Source organism: Manis javanica, chromosome 14 (assembly GCF_040802235.1).
Source record: "Manis javanica isolate MJ-LG chromosome 14, MJ_LKY, whole genome shotgun sequence".
In the NCBI taxonomy this organism is placed as follows: Eukaryota; Metazoa; Chordata; class Mammalia; order Pholidota; family Manidae; genus Manis; species Manis javanica.
Genome location: NC_133169.1, coordinates 63485386 through 63498182, shown reverse-complemented (window position 1 = coordinate 63498182; position 12797 = coordinate 63485386). Strand labels below are relative to the sequence as shown.

Genomic DNA, 12797 nt, shown 5'->3' with positions numbered 1-12797 from the left:
TTGTTTAATAGGGATACCAGAAGGACAAGATAGAGGCAAAGGGTTAGAAACACTCTTTGAGGAAATAACTTTTGAAAACTTCTGGGGAAGAAAATAGACACTCAGGTTATGGAAGGCCAGAGATCCTCTAATAAAGGAACCCCAGGAGGACACCACCAAGACATACAATAATTAAAATGGCAAAGATTAAGGATAAGGAGAGAGGATTGAAAGCAGCCAGAGAAAGAACAAAGATTACTTACAATGGAAACCCCGTGAAACTATCATCAGACTTCTCAGCAGAGACTTTATATGCCAGAGGGAGGGACATGAATAATCTGATGTACTGAGAAAGAAGGACCTCCGACCAAGAATCTCAACCCAGCAAGATTTTCTTTCAAATCTGAAGCAGAGATTGACCATTTCCCAGGTAAATGAAGGCCTAAGGAATTTATAACCACTAAACTAGAATTACAGAACACATTAAAAGGACTGCTGTAGACAGAAATGTTCCTTAGGCTGAAGAGCTTTCACCAGTGAAAATAAATGCACATTAAAGGTAGTTGACCAATTAACTACCAAGCACACAAAAATTAAAACAAAACAAAGGTTGTAAAGTTAACTACATAAGATGACTCAAAGGATACACACAAAAATGCAGATTATGACATCTAATACATAAAGTGCAGAGGAGGAAAAAGAAGACAAAAGCACTTTTAGATTGTGTTTGAAATAAAGCAATCATCCACTTAAGATAGGCTGTTATGTGCTGCAGAAGCTGTCCTTGAACCTTATGATAACCACAAACCTAAAGCCTGTAACAGACACACAAAAAAGTAACAAAGGGAAATCCAACCACACAACACTAAAGAAAACCATCAACAAGAGAGGAAGAAATGAACAGAGAGGAACCACAAAATAAACACAAAACAGTTGATAAACTGGTGATAATATATACCTACCAATAATTGCATTTAATATAAATGGACTGAATGCACCAATCAAAAGACACGAATGGCAGAATAGATCAAGAAACAAGACTAATATATATGCTGCCTACAGGAGATTAATTTCAGACCCAAAGACGTGCACAAATTAAAAGTGAAGGGATGGAAAAAGATGTTACATGCAAATAATAAGGAGAAGATGATTCTAGTCCATGCTTTCTCTTCCATGGATGGAAGTTACACCTCACCATAAATTTCAAATTTATTTGTAGTTCAGGAAGTCCCAAGGGAAACTCCATATAATAGTTGTTATATATATAATAGTATGATTTCTTTGTTTATAGTATTTCATAAAGAATGGACTATATCAGAGAGGAAGTTATTATAGGTAGAAAGGAGCATTAGTTTGATAATCACTGACATAAAAACGGTGGCACAATAAAACACCTAATTTGTGGCAACACATGCCTTGATGAATTTCTTTTATAAACAAAATTTTGTCAATAATTTAAACATATATCAAATACATAGCTCCAGTAGAACCATTCAGTAAGAGGATAAGACAGCCAGCTAGGCAAAAGCAGCCAAGTTAATTCATTGAATAAATTTGTGAGTTGTGGTGTGGAAACACTGTAATAAGGATTTGTGATCAACAGACTTTTAACATCCACAATTTATTCTTGATGACAATGTAATAGACAATCCCAATGTATGGAGGTCCATCTGTATTTCCAAGAAAAAGAGAAATAACCGTTAAAGATACAATGCATATATAACTTCTCTCTAGGAATCTCACCCTCAGTCATTATTTAAGGCAGGACACTGGCCCATAAACCTTGTCAGGGCTCCCTTGACCTCATTGTTCCTCAGACGGTAGGTGAGTGGGTACAACACAGTGGTTAAGATAGTATAAAATTCTGACACAACCTTGTCATGGTTAGCTGACCTATAGGATTTTAATCTCATGTAAGTAAAAATGCCTGCTCCATAGAACAGTCCCACCACAGCCAAATGTGAGAAGCAGGTGGCAAAAGCTTTTTTGTGGGCTTCTGTAGAACGCATCCAGAGAAGAGCAGCCAGGGTGAGACTATAGGAAACCTGGATGAGGGAAAGTGAGACCAGGAGCATTAACACACAGCAGGTGTACACGTCAGCACAAGCCAAACGCACCAGAATGAGCACGTCACCGAAGAAATGGTCAATTTCATGAGCCCTGCAAAACAGGAAGCCCTGGGTGGCAGCAGCCTGCATGAGCCCATCAGCTGCTCCCAGGAACCAGGACCCCCAGGTCATTAGCAGGCATAGTCGTCAGTTCATGAGGATGGGGTATCTCAGGAGGTGGCAAATAGCCACATAGTGCTCATAGGACATGGCCGCCAAGAGGAAGCACCCACCTCCTCCCAATGTGAGGAAGAAGATCTGCACCCCACAGCCAGTGGGGGATATGGACTTTCTCCCTGTTACATAGTGAGCAGCCATTTTGGGCACAGTAGTTCATACCAGCACCCGGTCCGTGAGGGAGAGCTGGCTCAGCAAGAGGTACATGGGCGTGTGCAGCCGGGGGTCCCGATGAATCTGCAGGATCATGAGGGCGTTGCCCTTGAGGGGGGTGAAGGCAACTGTCGGAGCCATCACAAAGAGAACGGGTGGGCTCCTGAGTGGTTAAAGACTCCTAGGAGAATGAACTCTGAGGTGCTGTTCCCACTCCCATGATTTCAACAGGATTGACACTGAAACAGTGAAATAGAAGAGTTTTCATCAGGCACAGTGCTCCATTTCAATTATATTTTTCATGAAAGTAACTGAAAATAACAAAACTTATTTCAAATACTTGATCTGCCATTTGCAAAATCTTTTAACTAGGGCATAAAATTAATTTCAGTATTTTCCTGTTTTCAAGGTTTTAATTTTAAGTACTTCTCAGTTTAGTTTGTTTGATTGACACAATGAATGAGAATTCTTTGTAAATCCAATTTGCTTTGTAAGTGTATCTTTATGCTCTATGATAGCAACAAAAATGGACAAGGTAATAATTACATAATTTATAACATATTTGTTCTAGCATTGTATCATACACAGTAATATTCTTGTAACCTGAATTAAATCGATGGATTAACTGTGTAAAAACTAAGTACTTGATAATGGAGTTATACCTATGTAACATTTCAAAAATTATTAAAACTTACCAAAATCAGATAATTTTTCCTGATCTTGAGTAATCTTCGAAGGCATTCTTTCCTTTCCAAAGAAGACAACTTATTTCCTTTGGTCTAGGAACTGACAGGACTGAGTCTGCAGATGGAAACATAACTACTTGGAATTGACAGTGCCTTTAGCTTGAATGTATCACGTCATACACTGAAAACAAGAATGACCTTCTTTGAATGCTTTCCCCAAAGCAAGACTGTACTGATTAATGCGCTCTCATTTACTGTATAAAGGCACTCATGTAATGACACTATTTCCCCTCAAATTCACAGAAATATAGTATCTTCTGATAAAGAAGAAAAAATAAAAAGTCACTCATTTCTCACCCAACAGAGATAAATTACTTTCCTCCTCGGTGCCAAGAGAACATACATATTTAAGGGCAATTTCATTTCATATCTTCTGGTACTGGAACTATTTATTCTTTTTAAATAAATATGACCAGAGATCGGGATGGTTATTCAGTCTCAAGGATCTGATGTCATTCAATGAAGTGACATGGAGGTAAGCAGTCCCCATCCTCCGTGGTCATTCCTTCTCCCCACTGCACACAGCCCTCCTGTACTGGAAGGCCAATGAAGGCAGACAAAGGCAGTGCCAGGCCTCACTCAGACCCCAGCCCTAGTGCGGGAGTATCCTGGTTGTACGGGCGGCATTCTGTTGGAGGGTTTTAGTTGGTTGGCTCAGAGTTAGACGTCACAGAGCCCACATCCTCATTGCATTTTCCAAAACTTTTGTATCTGCAAAGCCCTATATTTGTGACTTGTACTCTGTACACCTAGTAAGTAATCCTCCTGACTCATTTCTTTGACTGGAAGACTTCTTATTTTCCTTTATCTGATCTCTCCTTGTTGAATGTTGACAAAACTTTAAACTTGTTCTAAAATCAATGCATAAAAAGTAAATGGTGCCTTTGTGTGTGAATGTGTGTGTGTGTGTGTGTGTGTGTGTGTGTGTGTGTGTGTGTGTAGTAAGTGAGCACTTGAGAAAGAGAAAGAACATTTTTAAGAGGTGGGAGTCTGAATGCCACTTACTATTTAGTTTTTAAAAACAACAATAAAAGATAAGGCAAGTTAGTGTTAAAAAATCTGTAGTTTAGTCATTGTAGTGTGCTGGGTCATTTTTTTAAAATAATTTTTGCTATTATTTTTAAGTATTCTGTAGTACAGTGATATGCATATTTGAATTTTTTCTGCAACCATCACCAATATCCATCACCAGGACTCTATGCATATTCTCAAACTGAAAATACATGCCCAATAAACAGTAGCCCTCTATATCCCCTGCCCCCAGGAACTGGCAGGCAGCTTACTACTACTTTCTGTCTCTTTAAATTTGACTCTTATGGGATCATCAGATAAGTGGAATTATACAAAATTTGCCCTTTTGTGACTGGCGTATTTCATTTAACATAACATCCTCAACACTCAGCCACGCTGCAAATGTGTCAGAATTTCATTCCTTCCTAAGGTGAATAATACATTCCTTTGTATGTATAATGATTTCCTTATTAATTCCATCCATCTATGGACATTTGGGTTGATTGATGCTGCATTAATATTCCTAACTCTACTTTCACGCTATGTGAATGAGTCAGTTTTCCACTGATTTAAGTATCTGTAAACCTACACAAGATATTAAGAGATAATTCCTAACTAAATTGCCAACAGGTAAAAAGTGTGGTTGGAAATAAAAATGAAGAATTAACTCATCCTGCAAGTAAAGAATAGTGGCACTAAGTGGAAGAATGGAAGTTCAACATTGACTAGTGCAGGAACAGAAAGATTTACTAATCTTAAACATAAGTATTTATCTTTCTTTTTTCACTATGGCTTCAGAAATCTTTTTTTTTCCCTCTGTTCCCAGACTTTTGCTTAGAACATTTCTAAAAATTCTAGATCTTTGTGTTCAGTCTCAGAATCATCTCTTTGACAATGCTAATAGAAGGCACAAAGATACACCCTTCCTATTACAGAGTTATCACAGAAAATTTAGAATAGTGTCTATAATTTTCCTTCTGTATTTTTCTGATCCTTGTTGCCCTAATATTAAAACTGAACTCTTTTTCTTTAGGATCCTGAGATGATTAACCAACCTATGCTGTAAAAACTAAAATAGTAGCAGCCAAATCATTCACTGGACTGAATTGACAGGTTATTACTATAGTTTTTACCTGATGACTGTGTCAGCTTGCATACATTTCAGTTCTTCAGATTGTAGGATAGGCAAATAGAGGCTTTTATCTGTGAATCCATATGGAGTAAACAGCAGAACTATAGATTTTCTGGGGTTCAAAAGTCAGTCTATGGAAAGGGATGAAATATTTGCCCACCGTATATAAGGGCTTAATATCCAAAAATGTGTTAAAAGAACATACACAACTCAGTATCACAAGAGCAAATAATCTAATTAGAAAATGAAGAAAGGACCTGAGTATAATTTTTCCAAAGTGGATATGCAAATGGCCAAAAGGTATTGAAAAGGTGCCTCAACATCACTAATGGACAGAGAACTAGAAATCGAAACCATAACCATATATCACCTCACTTATCTCACCATGGTTGTTGTCAGACAGATAACAAATATTAACAAGATAAGGGAAAAAGTATCTCTCAGACACTGTTGATGTAAATGTGAAATGGAGCAGTCTACGGAATACAGTGTGGTGGTGACTCAGAAACTTAAAACATAAACCCCACTTGATCCAGCGATACCACTGCTGGGATGTACCTGAAAGAACGGAAATCAGTATATCAAAGAGGATCTGCACACCCATGGGCATTGCTGCATTATTCACAAAAGCTGAGCTATAGAAATAACCTAAAAGATCTTTTATGGGGAAGTACACAAATAAAATTATATACACACTACATCCATGGTATATCATTCAACAGTAAAAAAGAAGTCTTGCCATTGGTGACCAAATAGGGGAATCCGGAAGGCATTATGCTAAGTGAGGTCAGCCAGACAGAAAGACAAATCCTGTATGGCCTCACTTACATGTGGAATCTAAAAACCAAGCAAAAAAACAACTTCAGATTTACAGAGAATACAATAGTAGCTGCCTCGGGCTTCAGTGAGGGAATGAATGTCTAAAGATAAAAATTTTTACTTATAAGAAAAAGTTCAGAGGATCTTATGTAGAGCTTTGTGACTATAGTTAATAATATGGTATTCTAAATTTAACAGTTGCTTACAATAAATCTTATAAATTATCACTAACACAGTGATTTAATTCTGTGAGCTATGTGAGTTGATGATGCATAAACTATGCTCATCTTGGTAATGATTCAACTATACACATACTTATATATAAATAATATATATATAATTTTCACATTGTATACTTTATTTTTATTTATTAATAGGATATACAAGATCATATTTGTTTCAGAGGTACAATATAATGACTCAATAAATAAATATATAAATACAATTATATTTGTCAGTCATCCCAAAATAAAAATTGTTTACAAAGCAAAACCAGTCACATCATAAAACCAAGAACAAAAACAGAGTTAGAGGACTCATAGTGTCCAAGGTCAGGACTTAGTGGGAAGCTACAATAATCAAGATAGTGTGGAAATGACCAAAAAACATAAAATAGGTCAATGCAATAGAATAGAAAGCTCAGAAATAGACCTCTGTAAATATAATCAACTCATCTTTAACAAAGGAGCAGATTGTTTATTCAACTAATAATGTTGCTGGAAAAACTTGGCATGAAAAAACAGTCCAGATATAGACTGTACACACTTTACAGAATTTAATTCAAAATGAATCTTAGACATGAATGCAAAGCATTGTAGTATAAAACCCTGCTAAATAGCCTAAGAGAAAGCCTAGATAACCTTAGTTATATGATGCCTTTTTAGATGCAACATCAAAGGCAGGATTCATGACAGCAAATGTTGGTAACCTGGACTAACAGTAAAATTAAAAAATTTAAAACTCCTTAGAAAGATAATATCAAGAGAAGGAGAAGACAAGCGACAGGCTGGGAGAAATAATTTGTGGAAGACATATAGGATAAAAGACCCTTATTCAAACATGCAAAGAACAAATAAATTCAACAATAAGAAAACAAACAATTCTACTGAAAATTGGGCACTTCACTGACGAAGACAGACAGATGTCAAATACACATTTGAAAAGATGCTCCATATCATATGTCATCAAGAAAATAAAAAATAAAATTAATGAGTTACCACTGCACACAATTTGAATGGCCAGTTCCAGACATTCATAGAAATGCTGCCGAGAAGGTGAAGCACCTGGAAGTCGTACATATTAGTTACAGGAATTCAAAGTGGTACAGCCACTTGGAAGCCAGTTTTGGTAGGGATTTTACAAACCATATATACTGTTATCATGTGGTCCAGCAAATATGTTCCTTGGTATTTACCCAAAGAAGTTGAAAACTTATGTACACAAATTATAATGCAAAAGAATATCTATAGCAGATTTGTTCTTAATTGCTGAAACTTGGAATGAACCGAGGTGGCATTCAGCAGACGAAAAGGTAAATGAATGTGGTGCATGCAGACAATGGGATATTATTCATAAATAAAAGAAAACGAGCCTTCTAGCTATAAAAGAACATGGAGAAACTTAAATGCCCAAAATAAGCTAATTTCAAAATGTTCTTCATTGCATGATTCCAACTGAATCACATTCTACAATACCAAAAATTATGGAGAATGGAAGAATTCAGTGGCTTCCAGAAGCTGATGGAAGTAAGGGAGAAAAACAGCAAAGCATAGAAGATTTTGGGGGTAGTAAAATGCTCTGGGTGACGTTATACTCGTGAGTAAATGTTACTTTACATTTATACAACTCATAGAATATAAAACACTAAGATAGAAGTCCTAATGTAAACTATGGATGTTGAGTAATTATGAGATGTCAACATTACATTGTTGGTTTGAAAGAAGTATGACTCTTGTTTGTTATTATATTGCTCTTGTGGGTGGCTATGCATTTGTGGGTATAAGGGTTATGTGGAAAATCTCTATACCTCACAGTCAATTTTGTTACAAACCTAAAAATCTTCTGAAAAGAGTCTTCAAAGGATTTTAAGTAAAAATATTACCAAATAATGGACATATAATTATTGATGATAATTGTTATTGAAATAAAAGATGGAATACTTAATGCTTTTGGGTGAATAGTCCCTTCAGCAATATTTCCAGAAACATTTTTATGGCATTATTTCTTAGACTATATATCATGGGATTAAAGGTTGGGGGAGCCATGGTGTAGAACACAGAAATGACAAGGTCAAAAATGGAAGGGGTCTGTGAAATCGGCCTCAGATATGCAGAGAAACCACTGGAGAGAAATAACACAATCACAATCAGATGTGGAAGGCAAGTGGAAAAGGCTTTTGACTGACCTGTTGATGGCATTTTCTTGACAGTGGAGAAGATGTAGGCATAGGAAACAATGATGAAAATAAAACAGCAGATATCCAATACCACACTAATGAGGATAGGTACAATCTCTCTTATTATGTTTTCTGAGCAAGAAATAGCCAATAACTGTGGTGTATCACAAAAAAAAATGATGGACCACGTTAGAACCACAGTAGGATAAGGAGAAGGTACCGGCTGTGTGCATTATGGCGATCAGACCCCCACCCAGCCAGGACACGGCTGTCAACTGAACACGCATATTTACATTCATGATGACCTCATAGTGCAGGGGGTGGCATATGGCAGCATAGCGGTCAAAGCACATCACGGTGAGGAGATTCAGCTCTGCAGTCGCTAAAAACACAAGCAGAAAGACCTGGGCTACACAGCCAGGAAATGAGATGGAGTCACTGTGAGTCAAGGAGTTGGCAATGGATTTGGGGATTGTCAATGTAACTAGGCAGAGATCCAAGAAGGACAAATTCTTCAGGAAGAAGTACATGGGGTGCGAGACGCTTGTCCAAAGTTATGATCATGATAATGAGGACGTTTTCCATTAGTGCAAAGAAGTATATCAAGGTGAAGAGCACTGAGTGCAACATGTGCATATTTTCATTGGTAGAAAATCCAGTGAGGATAAATTCTGCCACAGCTGTGAGATTTGTGCTTGGAGACATAAATCTGTATTAAGAAAAAATAGAAATGAGACGTCATTTTCAAGTCATCCCATATTCAACTTACAAGATAGTTCTATACTCATATAGTCATCACACAATCTATTTAATACAAATGTTACTCCCACCATGTGGGTTGATCACCAACAGTACCTGAATAACACTGCTTTACTGAACCACTTTATACTCAGTGCACATGCACGTGCCATTTTTATTACCCAAATATGTTCTATGAAAGATGCTGAAGGACTGAAAATTTGAACCGACCTTAACGTAAGTGTCCTGATGAAAAGCACCCTCCACATATCTATAAATGAATCCTGAGAAACAAACTGATAACTGCTAAATTGTGTCCTAATCTTAATGTCCTTACATCCTATTCCATGACTAACAACATTTGTTTCAGCATATCTTCCAATAAATTGAACAGTAAACAATTCTTTAAAAAATGGATTACAGACTTTCCTCAATCCTATAAACTATTTAACCTACATTCTCTCTACAAAATACTTAATCTGTAGATGTTCTTACATTTAACATTTTAATATAGAGATAGATCTAACTACGTGTTTCACGTTCATAATTCTAAATTATTTATCATAAAAGTACGTGGTTTTATTAATATATGCATTATTGTTCTATATGACACATATCCTGATTACCTTAGGTATCCAATCCTATAGGGTATGACCTAAGATTTTTGGCCTCATATTCATTAATTTATCACTTCCTCTTATTATTTCCCATTTTATCCAACTTTCCCCCTTATCTAATAAGTTAAAAAGTGTTTCTCTATATTCTTTTTTCTTTTTCATGTCTGAACTTCCAGTCCCACAATGCATGAACTTGCAAGCATGATATTTTCCACGTTCACCTATTCCCAATCTATTTTACTGTCTCCTTCTATCCCTAACATAAGATGAATGCAAATATGTGGTTCGGGGAAGGGACCGTTTATAGCTGGAGCTAAATTCAGTCTTGGTCTGCCGAGTGTAATTTTCCTCTTTTTGCAGTAACACATTGATACCTTCTGTTTGTACAGATTTTGTTGATCAACCTTCATGCAAATGTGGTAAAATATTAAACCTTCACTATACAATATTCTATCACACACAGTCTTCTTATTCTAATTCTCTAAAATATTCTGTTCTACTTTTCTCCATGGTGCTGGACAATGTGAACATCTTCAGTACATATTGGTTGTTAGGTTTGGGAAAGTAATAACAAAAAGCAATTTTAATTTATTAGTGGAAATAATTTCACATATTTTAATGAAAATAAAATAAAGTTTAGAACGTATTCCAGTCAAAGATATAAAAATTTGGGGGTGACTTAAAACAAATGTTCATAATGACAAAATTAGATTTGATATACATATGCTGATCTCCCTGTTAAAATATTGTGAGTTCTTCATTTTCCAAGATCAGTAGCAGCCTCTCAGTGACATACTAAGAAAAACCCAGGTGTTCATTATGATAAATAGATTTCCATATCTGTCCATCACTTCTACTGTGATATATTAAGTGATTAAGAAATAAGACTTCATCGCATCCCTGAAGATACAATCTGACTCATATATGTCATTAATATTTTAGGGGTTGAAAAATATAACACACCTTTCTTGAAGACTCAACATTATTTTAATTTTAGTTTCATCTTGAGGCTCTTCATTATTTACTGTCTACTTCTCATGAATTTTTATTTCATTTAACATTTTATACACTTTCACCTTAGTATTCTAAATGCTAAATTCAGCACTAACAGATAGGAATGTAATACTGTAATAAAACCACTAAAAATCATAATCAGTGGAGCACCTTAAATTTAATAAAAATAATGATTTCTCCCACTGAAACTCACCTCAAAAAAGCTGATATTGTTAATTGAACAATTTGTGCACCACAGAATAAATTGATCCCTCTGGATATTCTTTAGTGTTCATTACATTAAAATTAGTACTTTACTATTACTTTTTTTCAAATATAAAATGAAATTCTAAATCTAGAATATTTTAAATTTAAAACGATTTTCCAAAAAAATTATTTAATAGTATACCTCCAAATCCTGGTACATAAAAGTTCCAGTTGTCTACTTAAGCTTTTTTCTAGTGAAATTTACTGCCATCACAAGGACAGAAGGATACGCATCTCAACTGAGTAGAGATGACTAGCTTAGTTGATTCCTCTGAAAAGTTGTATGATTCTCAACTGTGGCTTCATCAATAACTCAGTCAAAAGAAACAGGTGACCTGAAGAGCTTGACCATTTTACCTCTCCTGCTGAACTCTTGTGTGTTTAACCGTAGTCCAAGAGTTGTAATTTATCAAGCTGTTTTATTCCAAAGGGAATATAGTGTTATTGTTTTCTCCATTAACCTGCTCAGTCAGTATCAGCCTGTACTAAATCTCACTCAATTATTAGTGCAATCAGTGTGCCATATTTTAACTTTGTTAGTGGTTTACATATCTGTGACAGGACTCCAGTTAATCTAGCATCCAATGTTTCAGTCATTTATTGAGTGCCTACTATGGGTCAGACTCAGTAGACTGCAATATGTCATTAAAAGCAACGCAGTGAGTCAAAGTCCAAAGGTGAGCATGAATGCACTGTCTCTCGCCCGGAGATGGAGGCCTTGGAGAGAGACTGGAGGAAGAGAATACAGTGCAGTCCCAAAGGGAGGGCCACTAACAGAAGGTCACTTAAGAGCACAAGCGGAGGTGTGACAGGTGAGCTTGGCGATCTCCAGGGGAGCAGGGAAGCAAGAGACTAGGATATGAGTGAACAAAAGTATTTCATGATCAGGAATACTGCACTTCATGTGAGGCTGTTAATTTTTACTGTAAGAGGAAAGACAGTGGTGGTTTTGAGTAGGAGAGAAGCAAGTCATGTTATACTTACCTTGATCACTCTCTGGTAAGTGTAGACTATAGAGAAACTAGACTGGGAGGAGGACTGGATGCAAATACATGGAAAGGAAATACGTCCACAGGTTATAAGAATTACTATTGTTAATACACTATACTACACCAAACCATATACAGATTCAGTTTAATCCCTCTCAATATTATAATGCCATTTTTCACAGAAATAAAAACTATCATAAATTAGTATAAAATAAAAAAATACTCTGACTAGCAGAAGCAGCCTTGAAAGGACAAAGTTGGAAGCATCTCACTCTCTCATTTCAAGCATTCTTATCACAGTAATCAAAATAGTAGAGTACTGGCATAACAATAGATAAATAAATCAATGGAACATATTGGCTACCCAGAAATCAGTACACTTATATATATTCAAATAATATTCATTGAGGGACCCAAGAAAATGAAATGAAAAATGATATTCTCTTCAATTAACAGTAGTGGGGAAACTGAATAACTACATGAATAAAAATACGATGGTCCCCTATTTTACAAAACTCACAAAAACTAACTCAAGATGGATTAAAGACTTACACGTAAGATCTGATACCATAACACTCCTAGAAACCAGACCCAAGCTGCCTTGACATTGGTCGTGGTAAAGTTTTTTGGATATGACACCAAAAGCATACGCATCAAGGTAAAAATGAACAAG

At 36.0% G+C, this 12797-nt stretch overlaps 2 pseudogenes; both read right to left on the bottom strand.

Moving 5' to 3' along the window:
- Positions 1–1724: 1724 nt before the first annotated feature.
- LOC118969511 (olfactory receptor 2T8-like) lies at positions 1725–5916 on the bottom strand (annotated as a pseudogene).
- A 2368-nt stretch (positions 5917–8284) lies between these two features.
- On the bottom strand, positions 8285–9225 carry LOC108398316 (olfactory receptor 14A16-like; annotated as a pseudogene).
- Positions 9226–12797: the final 3572 nt, after the last annotated feature.